This window comes from Drosophila mojavensis, unplaced genomic scaffold (genome assembly GCF_018153725.1).
Source record: "Drosophila mojavensis isolate 15081-1352.22 unplaced genomic scaffold, ASM1815372v1 contig_36, whole genome shotgun sequence".
Taxonomy (NCBI): domain Eukaryota; kingdom Metazoa; phylum Arthropoda; class Insecta; order Diptera; family Drosophilidae; genus Drosophila; species Drosophila mojavensis.
Genome location: NW_025318858.1, coordinates 2611329 through 2627280, shown reverse-complemented (window position 1 = coordinate 2627280; position 15952 = coordinate 2611329). Strand labels below are relative to the sequence as shown.

At 40.1% G+C, this 15952-nt stretch overlaps 1 protein-coding gene and 1 long non-coding RNA gene across 2 annotated transcripts in view; one reads left to right on the top strand and one right to left on the bottom strand.

The window, feature by feature from the left end:
* The window catches only part of LOC6575797 (putative uncharacterized protein DDB_G0271606), a 112316-nt gene that overhangs the window by 8854 nt on the left and 87510 nt on the right, over positions 1-15952 (bottom strand). The window lies entirely within an intron of this gene.
* LOC116803952 overlaps positions 1-15952 on the top strand; it is an 86726-nt gene that overhangs the window by 12451 nt on the left and 58323 nt on the right. The window contains exon 2 of the long non-coding RNA XR_006357265.1: positions 6146-6355. This is a non-coding gene — a long non-coding RNA (uncharacterized LOC116803952). The remainder of the gene's footprint in view (positions 1-6145; positions 6356-15952) is intronic.

Sequence of the window (15952 nt, the reverse complement as noted above, 5' to 3'; positions counted from 1 at the left end):
ACAACTATAAAAAAAAAAAAAAACAAAACACAATTAAACTAAAAATGTAAAAAGTAGGCAGCCAAACGAAAGAGAAGTGGGGAGCGGAGAGAGGGCAGTGAGGGGGAATAGGAATAAAAAATATATATAAAAAAAGAACATATTTAAATCAACTTTAATGAAGTCGAAAACAAATTCCATTGCAGTAGTTGCTCTGCCTCGCTGGCTGCATATTTCTTTGGATTTAATGAGCGTGCGAGCGAGAGGGCGCAGGGTGGAAGAGGGCAGGGGAGAACGAGAGAGGGGATCTTAGTAGCTGTAGCGACTAAATGAAACTGAAACCGCGCGTAAAATAAATAAAAGGCTAATGCATTGTGCACTAAATCATTGGATGTAGGCCCGCAAGCTAATGTGCACTGTGAGAAAAGAAGATGTTGTTCTATGAGGAATACACATGTTCTGTATGAATAGATATGGGTATATTTTCCTAAATTATTGTTTTTATTGTATAAAAGGAGATCCTAGGAAAATATGCTAATTCTCTTTTGCTTTGAAAATTTTGCAAGTTATATTTGTGATACTTAGAAAAAATTAGTTTGACATACATATGTACTTACATAAAAACTTTGTAAGGAATAAAATTTGTATAACAAAAATTAATTAACTAATATTAAATTAATATTTTGCACACTCGAAAATGCTTGAAAAGTTCTTAAAAAATACAAATAATCTCTTCAATTTGAATGCACTCGAATTGAAAATTCCTCCAATGGCTACCTTCTTTTCTCTCAGTGCACACACACTCGTGCAGTCTGCCGCTCCGCAAATGCCGCGCTGCCGCTGCTCTGCCGCTCGTCGTCTACAATTTCACTGTCCAATTAGCGTGCGACGTTTTGAATGATGACCGTCAGTCAGACAATGCGCAGTCGCAGCGCAGTCGCAGTCGCCGCTGCTGTTGCAGTTGCAGTCGCTGCTTAAAGCAAGGGTTACCCTACTACATAATCCCATTCTCTGATCTCTCCCTCTCTGTCTTTGTGCTATGTTAATCTGTTGCTAAGCGTATAACAAAAAGCAGCAACAAATTGCATTGGACGCATTGCATTTTTATGACAGCTGCCGCGCAATATTTTTCAAATTTACGACTATTCGTATATAGCTGCAGCTACTGCAAAGTTATATCCCCTCCCCCTCTTTTGTTGCTCTAATCAAGCAACTGCAATTTCTCTCTCTCTCTCTCTCTCTCTGTCTGTCTCTGCCTCTCTATCAAATTTATTGTCATTAATCATGGATGGCGAACTGTATCGCAATCGCAACTGCATTGTCATTATCATTGGCCATGGCTTTGATGTTGCTGCTTCGATTGTTGCTGCTGCTTTTATCGATCGGCAACATGTTGCCGCAACATGGCAATTAAGGCTGGCCACATTTGTTTCCCCCAACCAGCAGCACAGCTTCGGCCACTTCAATCCTGGCTCTATTCCTTCTAGCTAAGTTAGATTTATTTGTTACTCCAGCTACATTGTACTTAATATACCCTAACATTATGGCTTTATTACAGTCTGTCATTCGATTTGCTTGGCCTAATGCCATCAAAGTGAGCCGCTGCTATGAATTGCATTCGTGGACTGCCATTAAGAATTAGCACTCATTCTTATGAATAGACACTGATTGCATTTCATTGTTGAGCTAATTAGAACCATATCAATGTACTTATATATATTACTGTATCTATATCTATATCTATCGCTGGTAATCGACTCGCTCATGACTGGAGCTGCATTTCTCACTTCATGTTCATTTCCTTTGATAAGTGGAAATGGGGTGAAAATCTGTCTTAATGAATTGCTGAAGTATTATATTCATATCTTAATTATCTGTAAATCTCTTTTTTTTTTTTTGCATTTAAAACACAATTAAAATGATTTCAGAGACTGTTTTTAATTTTTCCCCAATTTATGCATCCGTGTGCTAGAGTATTCTGATTTTATATGGAAGACAGCTCTGAATGCTCTACACTTTTCAGGTCATTAATAGTTTTTCTCCCTCTTCTTCGTTTACCCCATTTTTTCTGGAGTTGTTGCTGTTGCTGTTGCTGCTGTCACTGTCCCGTTCGTATATGGGCAAGATAAATGTTGACTTTGTCAGTTGGCCAGCTTGGGCTGCCTTCATTATGGGCCATTTGTTTGCTGCATAATTGGCCCGGGCAATTGGGCCAGCAAAATTTATGATTTGTGCAACAGTGAGAGACACTGAGGGAGCGACAGCTACTGGGAGAGAAGGAGAGAGGGAGACAGAGAGAGGAACACTGAGAGTTGAACGGTAAATTGCCGCTCTGCCCAGACATTTGATAGCTTCGATATAGTTGTTGTGAGATTTCCTTTGCTCTACCGAGGCCATAGAGATCAAGTAGGTTGGCTGGCTGGCTGCTGGCAGGCAGCAGCCAAATGCCACGCCTCCTGCCCATCAAATGTATCATGGGCGTTGACCATTGCTGCGGCCAAGCTCATGTCATTTAAATTAAAAAGTTGAAACACAGCAAAAGCAAGAGGCAAGAGGCAAAAGGCAAAAATCAGAAATAAGAACTAAGCAGGAAAACAGTTTCTGCATGCCACGCCTACAGCCTCCAGCAGCAAAAATGATATGAAAAAAAAAATAAATAAATAAATAAACAACAAATGTTAGAGAGGTCGAAACGTCAGTTGAACTGCAGTCCATATGCATATATATGCTATAGATTCTTGACTTTCGACTAAGTCAAAGTTGTCAGAATATGTGAGAAACACTTGACTGACAGCCAGCAAGAGCAGCAGAAGCAGAGAGAAAGATAGAGGCAGAGAGCGAGAGAGAGAGAGAGGGAATGGGAGGCACAGAGTGAGAGAGCACTGCTGCTCAGGTTTTCTGGCAATGTTTATCAAACTGTCAGTTTGACACGCACTGAAGGCCAAAAAGTCGGCAAAGTTCCTCTTAAAGTTGCTTCTAATGCCGAATACCTTGTGAAAAATGATTAATGAGGGGTGTATTAGTTTTAGGTAAATGTGTTTGTAAGCTGGAAGAGAGATAGATACAGAGAGAAAAATATAGAGAGGGGGATCGACTTTTGACTTTTATTAGATTATATATAGCACATGTAAGAAGAAGAAATCTTTTCAATGTTTTTACAGGGTATACATTTCTTACTAGGTGCAAAGCGTCGCAGCTTACTAGGCTTGTTTACAGGGTATATGTATAGGAACTGTATGAATATACGTACATATACATAGATATGCATCTTTACAGCCCATATTCTTCTTATGTAGAGATACATCTTGTATTTGAGCTAGGCATATTTACAGGAAATGTTACTTTCCAGGGTAGTTGGCTTTAGGTCACCCCATATTTACAGAGTATCCAGCAGGTATTCATAGGGTATCTACTAGCACTTCACCTCCCCCCATAGCTTCGATCATTCCCTCTCTTGATAGTCTTGTACTTTTTGCTATGCGCTGTTTAGCTGTGCATTCTTGGAGTTAACGCACCGTTTGGGCCAGCTGAGCCGATCCTCATCGATTCGAATCCCATTGAGCGGCAGTGGGATACACAGTTAGAATTGAAAAACTTTGCACAAAAATGCGATAAAGCGAATAGCGAATGGCGAATAGCGAACGGTTTTGTAGCTGGCAAATTTATGAAAATGTTCGAGCCGTGTGTCCTTCTTTAGATTGTGGGATTTATTTGCGAGACGCCAAAAGCGCCAAAGATGGGCAACGGCAGAGGCAAAGTTTATTTTATGAGCCAGCTCGTCTCGGTTGAGGCTGGGGCATTGCCAGTGGTGCCACAATCGCCTCGTTGGCCAAAATCATGTGGGCCAACAGGCATCCTAATTCTGAGTTTGGCTTAATTAAGTGAGGAGGAGGCAAATACCGATAGAGAGAGAGAGAGAGAGAGGGAATCTCTAGTTCGCCAAGAATCTGCAGCTTAGATCATTACATTAACTGAGAAGCTGCGGGTTGGCCGCTTTGGGGCGTGACTGAGCCAAGTTAATGCTGTTGCCCCATTGTGTGGCATCTGCAACGGGCAACGGGCAGCGGACATTGAACCTGCTGCAAACGATGTCGCACATACACACATAGTACAATAGCAGCAGCAGCAGAAGCGGGAGGCAAACACAGCGCAGTAAACCCAAATCAAATAAGAAGAGCAGCAGCAACTCCCTGCCTTTCTCTCTTTCTCTCTTACTCCCATTCTTTCCCTCTTCAGCAGCAGGCACTGCCAAAAAAAAAAAACCAAAAAAAAAAAAACATTAAAGCAAAATTTCTGCATGTGCCAGCAACAGCAACAACTCCCCCTCTTCCACCCTCCCTCCCTGTCAACGCCCTTAATGCCACCCCCCAGCCGGCGCCCTTTCCACAGCCAGTGCATAGCCGGGGGCATGCGCCTACTTCGCCCTGATTCTGTGGGCGGACTTGATGCTCTGCCCAAATGAAATTAAAATATCTGATGTAAACCTAAATGTTAAACAGTTGCAAAACTTTAAGCTCAAGTTTCGCATGGTGCTTAACAGGACTGCAATTTAGCAGGCGAAGTTGATGTAAACCAACACTCGATAAAGTCAGAGAAGTCCATGAGATTAGTTTTAGTTTAGATTTAGTTACATAAGAATGCATTTGTAGTAGAATTAGATAAATTCTGATAGAATATATATACTAAAATAAGATATTCAGTATATTTATATATATATGATTTTATTCAATCTCTGTATTAACAGATGATATATATATATATATATATATATATATATATATATATATATATATATATATATATATATATATATATATATATATATATATATAATATAGATCTTCTTCATTAATTGTTTCCGATAAGAACTTGACTCTCTTTCTGTCTCTCGCTCTCTCTCTCTCTCTCTCTTTCTCTGTCCTTATCTCCTTTTCTATTACATTAAAGTTAATGCTTTTCTGCCTCTCTCGCACTTTCTCTATTATTTTTTAGTCTTTTCACTCTTTGTATCAGCAGCTTTTAAGCCGTCTCCCTGCTGTCTGCTTCTCACTCGTGCTTTCTTTTAATTTTCACAATCCCTCTCTTTCTCTCTCTCACTATCTCTCTCTCCGTCTCGATCACTTAATATTTAAAATCTTTCCTTCTCTCTCTTTCTTTCTCTCTCAATTTTCACGCTCACACTCTGTCTCTAAATTTTTACAATATTACTCTCTCTCTCTCTATTATTTTCTCCCTCTCTCTTTCCCCCACTTTTTACTCTTTTATTCTTTCTCTTTCTCCCTCTCTTAGTCTCTGTCTATCACTCCCTACACACCCAAACATTTTCATCCACACTCTTTGTTTGTACTTTATTCTCTGGTTCGACTTCCCTCAATATACAACTATTATCCCTCTCAAACCTTCTGTCTCCCTGTTTATCTCCTCCTCATCCTATATAACTCTTATAGGAATAATCGCTCAGATCTAGGAGACATATGCATAAGCGCAGCTAAGATATATATTAAAATATATTTACATAAACACAGACATTATAATCAATCTCTAGGGTATTATTAACTTCGTCTAGGCTACACAATTCATTGTTGTTTTTGTTGTTGTCGATTGTTGCTGTTGCTGCTGCGGCGAGCAACGAACCGAAAGTCAAGTTTAATTCATTAATAATAGGGCAGCACAATGCAGAGGGGCCTGCGCTGCAGACGTGCGGCGTGAGGGTGGGGAGTCTACGAAGAGGGGGTCAAAAATATGCAATGCAATTAATATGTCCCTTGTTTGCCTTGGCTGGCCCCACCGCCTGGGCGCCTCTCGAGCCTCGACGAGGCGAACAATAGCAGAAAAAAGAAAAACAAAGCAAAACAAAAAGAAACTCTTAGCTCCCATATATTGCCTCAGCTTCAACTCTCCCCCCTCTATCCCTCTCTCTGTCTCTGTCATTCTCTTTCGGTTCCGGCTTACCCTTGAAACGACATGCACAATGCACACTTCACAATATCCTTCGGCTTTTCCCGCTGCTCCTTATCGTTGTGTGCCACATGCCACAACATGCCACATGCCGCATGCCGCATGCTGCATCGAAAATCCTGTAGCCGCAACTTTTGCTGTTATTTCCCTCATGATTTTTTGCCGCCGTCTAATTAAATCTTTTATTATTTTTTTGTTTTGTTTAAAGGCAAATCCTATGCTCTGCCACGCCCCCGACCACCTGCCCACCCGCCTATACCTACGTTTACCACCCAGCACTTGACAGCGCGTGCATTGTGACTAGGAAAATAAACCAAACTAAAGAATATCCGAGTGAAACCAACTGTGCTGCAATTCTTTTCATTTCGTATACCCTGTAAATTGCTCAATAATGTGAGCGAGTCGTGTGCGTTTTGTGGTAAGTTTGTTATTTAATTATGGAGGTGTATGTAAGAGTATGTTCCCATGGAATGGAATGCCTCTCATTTGATACCCTGTAATTGGTTCATCATTGCAGCAAATTAAACTTACTTCTATCTCAGTTTATAAAACCTTACATATGTAAGTTTGTTCATAAATTACAGGGTATTAGTTATTGTTTTCAAGGGCATAGATTTTGCAGAATGTTTCTTTCTGTTATACGATTTTTAAAGCCTAAGTAAAACCCTCTACAGATCTAGTTATATATAAACCTCAATTATTGCTGATATATGATGCGATATCATATGATATATGCCCAATATTTATCACTGACCCATGCCAAAGCTTTACATATGTCTAATTATGTACACTTTTATAGGGTATACAGGCGCCTAATAGTAATAATAATAATGCATTTCCCTCTGGCTCTGTCTCCCTTGATCCCCCGCTCCATTTGTATAGCAGCATTTCAGTCTCTCGGGATTTTTGAGCTGAAAGTTTGAGCTGAAGAGCTAGAGCGCCAAGCTGAAGAAGAAGCAGCAGCAAAAGATGCAGCAAAAAAATAAATTAAAAAAAAGTAATAAAACAAATATGCAAAAAAAATGAAAAAGAGTAATAAAGTCATTTAGATTTACCACTGCTTGGGGTAGATATGGCAGCAACCCCTGACCAGGCCTCATGCCCGTGCTGCAATTGCTGCCACAGTTTTGCAGCCACTGGCACCTGATTTTTTCATTTCATTTTTTAGCTGATGTTAATGAACTCGAGCCGCATTGCAAAAATACAGAAAAAAAAAGGGAAAAAAGAAAGCAAGAACTGGGAAATTTCCATGTTTTACTTATTTTCTATAGTACTTGAGTCCCTCTGCAATTGCCGACCGCCCCGAGCACTCCGAGCACCCACAACTCGCAACCCTTCTAGGCCCTTCGGCCACGCCCTCGAGTTGATTTTTCTGCCTTCTGCAGTGTGTCTGTGTGTGTGTGTGTGTGTGTGTGTGTGTGTGTGTAAGTGGTTTATGCAATTTCGCTTCACATTTCTGGCACTTCATTTGCTGCCTTTGCAGCTGCAGTTGCCTTTGCTCGGCCGGGCTTCGCTCTCGGCTCCATTGGGAGCCTATGCCAGCTGCTATCCTGGCGCTCATTAGAGCAGCAGTCACGCCCATACCGCCCACTTGTACCGAAGTACGGTTTCACTTGACGCAATTTGAGGCATGGAAATTTAAATATATATACATGCATACATATATATATATGCATATACTTTTTCTGTTTTTTAATGCTTTTTAATTGGGCTTTACTGCGCTTCGAGTGTGCTACTCTACAGCCTCTGAAGCATATCAATTCGAGTTGCAGTTGCAGTTGTTCAAATCTGTAGATTTATATACCAATTTATGTATATACACTACATACATATATATCCTATTCAATGTAACAAAGTTTGCATTTGCCTGAATTGGTTTCATTGAATTCAGTTTCCATTCAATATCGTATTATGCCTATATGTATATCGAATAGAGCATTTCTATCCATATTTATTTCATTAACAATTTTAGATTCTCCTTCAATAAAATTTACTGTACAAATAGATGACTTCGTTTGCGGTTAATTTCTGTCCGCTTTTAGGTAATTTCTTAATAAAAAAAATTTATAAAATATCAAGCTGTCCAGTATTTCAAAGTCGATAATAATCACACAACTATCGATTATATTATGGATTAACTAGGTACTTAAATAAATTTCAGTAAATTATTAATTAAACGCTTGCTCAATTTTAATCATTCTTTTCTTTATAAAACTATGAATGAGTTTTTTTTTTTCTGAATTTGGTTTTTATTAGGTTTGCTGTTTCGATTGCTGTTATGCAGTTATCTTGAGGCCCGTAAGCCCATTTCTTTTAAACAGTTCTTTAATTCGTGCTCAATTAGTATTTGTGTTTGCTTTGCTTTGCTTTGCCTTGCAGCTCCATTTAACAGACACTAAAATCTTCTTAATGCAATATGCTTTTTATTCTAACTTCAAGCCCAACTGTGCCAGACTTTTATATTTTATTATAATTAAATTTTTTATCTTTCGTTTACCATGTTGTTTTATTTTATTCATTTTTTTTTCCTATATTATATATAGCTATTTTAATTCATTTTTGTAAATATATTTGTTTATTATTTATAAAATGTGTATCTCACATTTTTTTTTTTTTTTTTTTTATAATATTTTCATATTCTACATACGTGTATATTATTATATTTGCGTATACTATTGTTTCAATGAAAATATATTTTAGATTTATTATTTTCTTTTTTAATAATATTTATTTTATTTATTTTTTAATATTATAATTTTTTAATATTTTCACAACAAATCATTTTTTTTTTTTTTTCAATTTGTCTTTAGTTTTGTTTTTTTATTTAAAATATTTTTTTTTTAGGCTAAAAAACAATATATTTTCTTTTGTAACTTTTACAATTATTTAATTTTATATATGTATATAAACAAACACATACATACATATATAGATGTTTGTATGTGTGTGCTACTGTGTGTGTGTGCAACGTAGCAGCACAAAGCCAAGTGTCTGGTTAAGGCGTTGCTGCGGGTGTTTTTGCCGCTGCTTCAGCTGCTTCTGCTGCTGCTGCTGGTGCTGCTGGTGCTGGTGCTGGTGGTGCTGCTACTCCTGCTACAACTTCTACTGCTTCTGCTGTTGCTGCCAGCTAACACACACAGAAATTAGTTTTAATTATAGCGCAAATGCGAATGTCGGAATGGATGAAATTAATTTCTCAATTGCATTTTGCCACGCATTTTATTGTCGGCAAACCAAAATGTTGCACTTGCTGCTAAACAAAAGAGGGCCAGGGGAAGGGGCTCGGCGTCGGCGTCGGCTTATTTGGTGTCTGTAATTTGAAACGCTTCTCTGATTCGGAAAAACAACATTTGGCTTTGGCTTTGACTAGCGCTGACTAGGCTGAGCCTGGGACTGCGGCGGAGACTGAGGAGGAGGTGGAGGTGGAGGCGCCTTGCATATGTAGCCGCTGGTTCAGCGGTCGCTAAATGTCTGCAGAATGTTTCAAATCCGCACGCAGTTGCACGCTGCAGGTTGCAAGTTGCCAGTTGTTGTTGTTGTTGTTGCTGCTGCTGCATTTCCGCTCACATTGGGAATTTTGCGGCAGACGACGCCGTGGACCATTATAAATGATGGTTATTTTATAATTGTGGAGTCGCGAAAAGCAGTTGTTGCTGCTGCTGCTGCTGCTGTTGTTGTTGTTGTTGTTGCTGCTGCTGCTGTTGCAGTTTGGCCAACGCATTCAAAAACGCATTTCGTGGCCATTTTTAATAGTCAGCAGCGCAGCGGGCAGCAGTAAATCCATCAAAGAGTTAATTGCCACGTTGCCGCGAATGCAGCTACAACTGACAACTGCAGCAGCAGCAACTATAGCAACAGCAGCAACAACAACAATAGCAGCAGCAGCAGCAACAGTAGCCGAATGTAGCTTGCGGCAGAGATGCGCCACAGACAGCGCTGCTGATTGACTGTGGGAGGCTGTGCACAAAGACAGAGCGAGACAGACATAGTCAGCGTGAGTGAGTGAGTGAGAGAGATAGAGATAGACAATTGACTCCTTAGTCATGCAGTCAGCGAACGGTAGTTGCATGGCCCAAAGCCAAATTCAGTTCAGCTTGAAATATGGCCCAAAATATTAGAGTGGGCAATTGAGAGATAGATAGAGTGAGAGAGAGCGAGAGCGAGAGGGAGAGGGAGAGAGACAGAGTGGGAGTAACAGGGAGAACAACAACTTAAGTGCTCAGCATTTTGATTGAGCGATTGGCACGTGACAAATGTCGTGACTAACAGCGAACTAAACGGACAGTTCGTAATCCATTTGGCGGCCTTTTGATTAAATGCAGCGCATTAATCGAAACGAAAACGTTTTCAAGCGTCGTTTAAAGCGTTTCAAGCCATAGGCAAATTAGTTGAAGAGTTGCAAAATGTATATTTAGAATATGAATAATAGAAAAGTATATACGATGTCATGAACGAAAAATTGACAACATTTCTCAACGAAGTGAAATATATCGATTTGGGGAATCGATAATTTATTGGTGAAACTGTGAGATAAACTCTGGGTTAAATATAATATTTAGCTATTTTGGCTTAACTGTTGAGGTGGATGTTTCATTACTTTCAGACTTATATATAGGCTTAGTAGAGATTTATCGTATATACATATAACTGCTGCCAAATCTTCAGAAGAAGTCGGTAAATATTTTTGCGAATGCATGATCTGAACTCTCGCTGTATTTGACTGAATATTTAGAAGAAGAAAAGACATTTCTCTCTCTCTTGCTCTCTTTCTCCCTCTCTCTCTCTCTCTCTCTCGGTCTCTCTCTCTCTCTCTCTCTCTCTCTCACTCTCTCTCTCTCTCTCTTATACTTTAGCAAAAGTTTAATTCATTTTACTTGAACACCTCCAATATTTTTGTAATCCCATTAAAATAGTTTAGTTTAATTTCTTTTACATAATTTCCATAGCTACCAAAAATATCTTTTCACAGTTTTTCATCTCTCGCAATCCACAATCTCAGCATTCTCTGCACTCAACAAATGCTTAACACTTGGCAATTGCATTTGATTCCCATTTGTGGCATACATATATCGGGTATATTAGCTTATGTTTGGATTAATAGCCCAATCAAGCTCTGTTTATCTATCTATCTGAATCTTATACATCTATATCTTATATAAAGCGCATGTTGATCAACTCAGTTTTAAATAATCGATAACTTTTTATATTTGAAATCGATGTATAGTAAAAACAAAACAATACTGCGCTGGTGCCTTAAGATTTAGTTTCCATGTAATCTGTAATCTACGTAGATACGTAGATATAAATATAGATATATACATATATATAATCACCTTTCCCTTTAAATCAGCACATCATGATGGGGCTGTGTGTGTGTGGGTATCTGTTAGTCAGCCAGCCGTACTAGTTGCACGTTCGGTTCATTCGTTCCGTCACACACTGCGTATGAGTTATGCGTCAAATGGGGCATGGCATAGAAAATGTTTGCCTGCTTGCAACGCATTTGATTCCAAAATGCATTTAAGATTCGCGCGCGCTGCATCGAATGCCAATTTTTGCTATTTGGACTTTGGCACCATTTGGGGGGCGTGGCATGCTTTGTGTGCGCACCTTCAGCGCTGGAGGGGCAGCCAGACGCGTCGGGGAGCCGGCAGGGATAGGGGCTGTTGGGGCGCCGACATAATTGCAATTATTTTTAATGTTTATTGGCATTTCGAGTGGCGCCAAATACTGAAATGGTCAATAGAACTTTCGCCATGCGTTGAGTGCATATGAAAAGTGCGCCCTGCCACGCCCACTTCTGATGCTTCTGGCCGCCCATCGGTGCGTTGGCAGCTGTCGGCATTGCTTGTTGTATGTTTCCCTTTCATTGTTAACTTTTTTGTTTTAATTTTTTTTCTGTTTTTCCATGTAATTGAAACCTTTTGGCGTAACCCACTACAAAGGATTTTTAGCGACCACGCCCCCTGCCATCTGCCCTCGCCCTGGCAATTGCTACTCAAGTGGCTTTTTGTGCTACTGCTGCTGCTGCTGCGGCGGCTGCTTCTTTTAGCTGTTGTTGTTGTTGTTTTTGTTTTTGTTTTAGCCTAGCGCGTAATTCAAGCCTCGAAATGAGCTGAGGCAGGAGCTGCGCGAGGGAGTCGAGCGCTATGAGGTTCATTGACAGCGCCAGCGCTTTGATGTGCCCCGTTTTATAATTTAAATACTTTACTTGTGAAAAATTAAAAAAAAAAAAAAAAAAAAAAAACATATAAGAAGCAGCAGAAAAAGAGTGGTGCAAGTGGCACAGTGGTGCAGTGGTTGTGGCTTGTGTGCTTGCAGTGTTAAATCAAACTAAATTGTTTGACTTACTCGTTAAGTAAGTGAAAAGGAGAGTATATTCGGGCTTATGGCTATGCGGGGCCATGGAATATGCTAGATTTTTATATAATTAATTATTAATTGAAATTTTATGTTAGCAAATAATAATGCATATATCGGAGTCGTCTCCTTGCGGAATCATTTTCGCTGCTAACTTAAAGTGAAGCTAAATATTTATTATATGATATATGATGTACTTAGATTAGTATAGACAGAAAATTTATCAAGAGGCATGATGGACCAATTTAAAAAAAAATAAAACAACCTAAATTCCGAACTGAAAGTGAACTTGATTCACAATAGACTTGCACGGAAATGTTCTATAGCTGACCATATACATTCTACAGTACGCCCTTGTAGGGAGGCATATCGATACTGGAATAAAAAACTAGTGAACGAGTATTGTGCAGTCGATCAGACCCTGCCTAACTACAATGCTCGTACTTGTTCGCTCTTTTCTTGCTGCTTGTAATGTCAAACGGCGCGGCCGCCTTTGAAGTGACCAAAAGGCAAAAGGGGTGAGGCAGCAGTGGCGTAGGCAGTGAAGTAAACCAGGGCTGGTGGAAGGGGTTGGTCTTCACTTGAAGCTGATATTTGATACATGTGGCCAAGTCATGTGTGATTAACAACTGAAAGAAGGGTCAAGCGAGCGATGCCAAAAAGTTCAATAACTTTGGCAAAGCAGTTGGAGTCAAAAAAAAAAAAAAAAAAAAAACCAAGCAACATAAGGATAAACAATGAGTAAGAGTGATTCTGACGAATCGCAGAGAGCATAGGTTTATAGTTCCTCAAAATGTGAAGTAGTTCGTAAGTGCAAGTAATCAAGTGAAGTAAAACTCAAAATTCTTGTCTTGCTCTTGCCGGGTGTACATGATTTACACATACCCTTCATATCCATTCAGCTTTTGATTGAAATTCTATATAAAATTCTGTGGTTCCAGACTTAAAGGCCGTCTTAGATTATCGCACAAAATCCAATCGAGACTAATCGAAAAAACTTATCGATGACTTAAGCTGACTTTCAAGAATCTCGATGTACAAAAGAGCTTTATGAACTTTCAAATCTTTAGGCTTTAATGCAATGAACTGCTTTGCATTTGAGACAGTCAAATACGCCAATATACCCCTTTAAATTTTGTGATGGGGCATATAAAGAAAGAAACTAGGTGTGTCTGCGAAAGGCAAAAGGCAAAGGCAAAGGCCATGCCATAACTGGAATGTGGCTCACAGAGCCAACCAGACTCGATGCGAGACAATCTGTGGAAGAAGGGCGCAACGCGTTTCCTTCCTTGTTTGGATCTGAGTCAGACCTTGAAATGGCGAATCGAACGGGTCCGAACGAAGAGTTGCTAACCAAGCCGCGTCTGCTCCAAGGCAAACCAGCTTCAGCAGCAGCTGGAGCTGGTTTTAAGGCTACGTCCTCGAGAAAATCAAAGCGAAAAAAAAAAAAAAAAAAAGAGAAAAAAAGAAACGAAAACAAAATCGCAAAATAAATAAAACCGAACTAATGTAAAATGGTCAAGACAAAGTCGTAAAGGCGCAGTCCAAAATGAATGCAAAAAAAATCAAGAGAATCGCAAGAAGTACGATAGTGATGCACGACTCGGAAATACTCACTCTCCCACACTGAGGATATTTATCATCCAGACGTAATCACCTAGCATGAAAACCACAAGATTCTCTAATTATTGTATCTATGATATACAAACTGTATGTGCTCATATCGATAGCACTATTGATCGATATCTACAACGATTGTTATCTGCTAGCGAGTTTCCTGCTCAATTTTCCGCCAAGTTTTAGCTGCAACCGAATTGCCAATCGCCGCTCAATTTCAAGCTACACTTTCCATTTTGTAATTGAGGGTATGAGAAATGCTACAGCAACAGCAACAGCAACAACAACAGCCAAACCGAAACGAGTTCTCTTCTTGGCCTCTTGGCTTCAAGCAGTCAGGCGGCAGTCAGGCAGGCAGTCAGGGAGTGCGAAGCTGCTTTGCGTGTCAGCAGAAGTTCTTCTCGAGGCACGTTAGCTAACTGCGACTTCATCTAGAAGCGACTGCAGCATCCGATTCAGCTTGCAACGTGCAACTGCCACGGCTAACTGTTGCAGCTTCAGCTTCAGCTTCAGTTTCAGCTGCTGCTCATCTGTTGTTGGCCATGTCTGTCTGTCTGTCTGTCTGTCCATGTTGGCCATGTCGAAATAATAAATGCATTTGGTATTAGAGACTCTTATGCCAATTACAACAAAATGGTTTCAGGCCGCATTATCCTCAAGTTATGACAGCTACAGCCACAGCAAGCGCTGTGTGTGTGTGTGTGTGTTGCAGTTTGTTGTGCGTGAATTGATTTGGCTACGTTTTCCGTGGTTTGAGCCAAGAACGATTTGTCAAAACTGTTGCTGGGGCGTTGTTTGATTTCCAGTTCGTTTCGCTTTTGCATTCTGCTGCCCGCTAATTACGCTAAGTGCAAAATGCTTTAGGGGTCTACAACAAAAACAACAACAACAACGACAACAACAACACCAACAACCGCAACAAATGGCAGCAAGTGCATTGCATTTTGCTTTTTATTTTTCTATTTCTCAAATGTCCCAGCAGTGCGTGAAAATGAAAAATTATGGAAAATTCATGAATACACTGAGCGAAATCAGTGCAGAGTTTGTATGAAGTCAGTTGAGCTAGTTTTTTGGATAAATAATTACAATTTCTAGAATCATGAAATGTATTTTATATATACAACTGTATATATTTGAAGAAGATATATAAGCAAATACATATCTAAATCATCATATTTGCAAATCTATGAATTGTTGTTTCGTTTCTTTTTTCTAGGTGCACAGCACAGAAACACACTCTTTCACTCACACACACACTCGCACACGTTTACTCTCTCTGCTCACTCTTACTCCCTCATCTCCTGCATCACTCCCTCTCTCTCTCTCTCTCACACACTCTTTGCCCTCCGCCCTACTCTAACTCTACTCCAGCGGCGAATTCAACGAGTTCAACGTTCTTTGCACAACATTGTGTTTTGTGCTTTCCGCTTATTTTGCCTCTGCTGCTGCTGCTGCTGCTGCCTCCCTCTCTCTTACTCACACACTCTCTCACTCTGCTGCCCTTTCGCTTGTGCGTCGGCACACGCGCTGCACCTTTAAGTGCCCTGCCCTGCTCTGGCCGCCTGTTTCCCTTCTTCCCACCAGCCCTTTTCGCCCATTGCAGGAAACCGACTTCAACTTCAACTTCAACTGCAAAACAGCAAAAAAAGAAAAAAAAGAAAAAAAAGAAAAAAAAAAGGAAAAAATAAAGAAAAAGAAAAGCAAGCAAAAAAAATGTGCAGCGAACAACATCATAAAAGACAATTTTTTTGTTTTATTTTCTTTTCTCTCTCTCTTGCTCTCTATCTCACTGTCTCTTTCCCATTGCCTTATGCTTATTTATGTTGCATTGCATTTATTTTGCTCTCTCTCTCTCTCTCTCTGGCCGCAGCTGCTGCGCTACGTTGTCTGCGTTGGCGTCTCGTCGCTGCCCTTTTAGCGCCTCGCTCCGCATTGCCCCGCCCTTTCGCTGTTGTCTCTATAGCCATGCCCCCCACGCGCCCAGTGCTCCAGCTGCTTACGTTTCCCGTTAATCATCTAGCGGGCACCTGATGCAGCG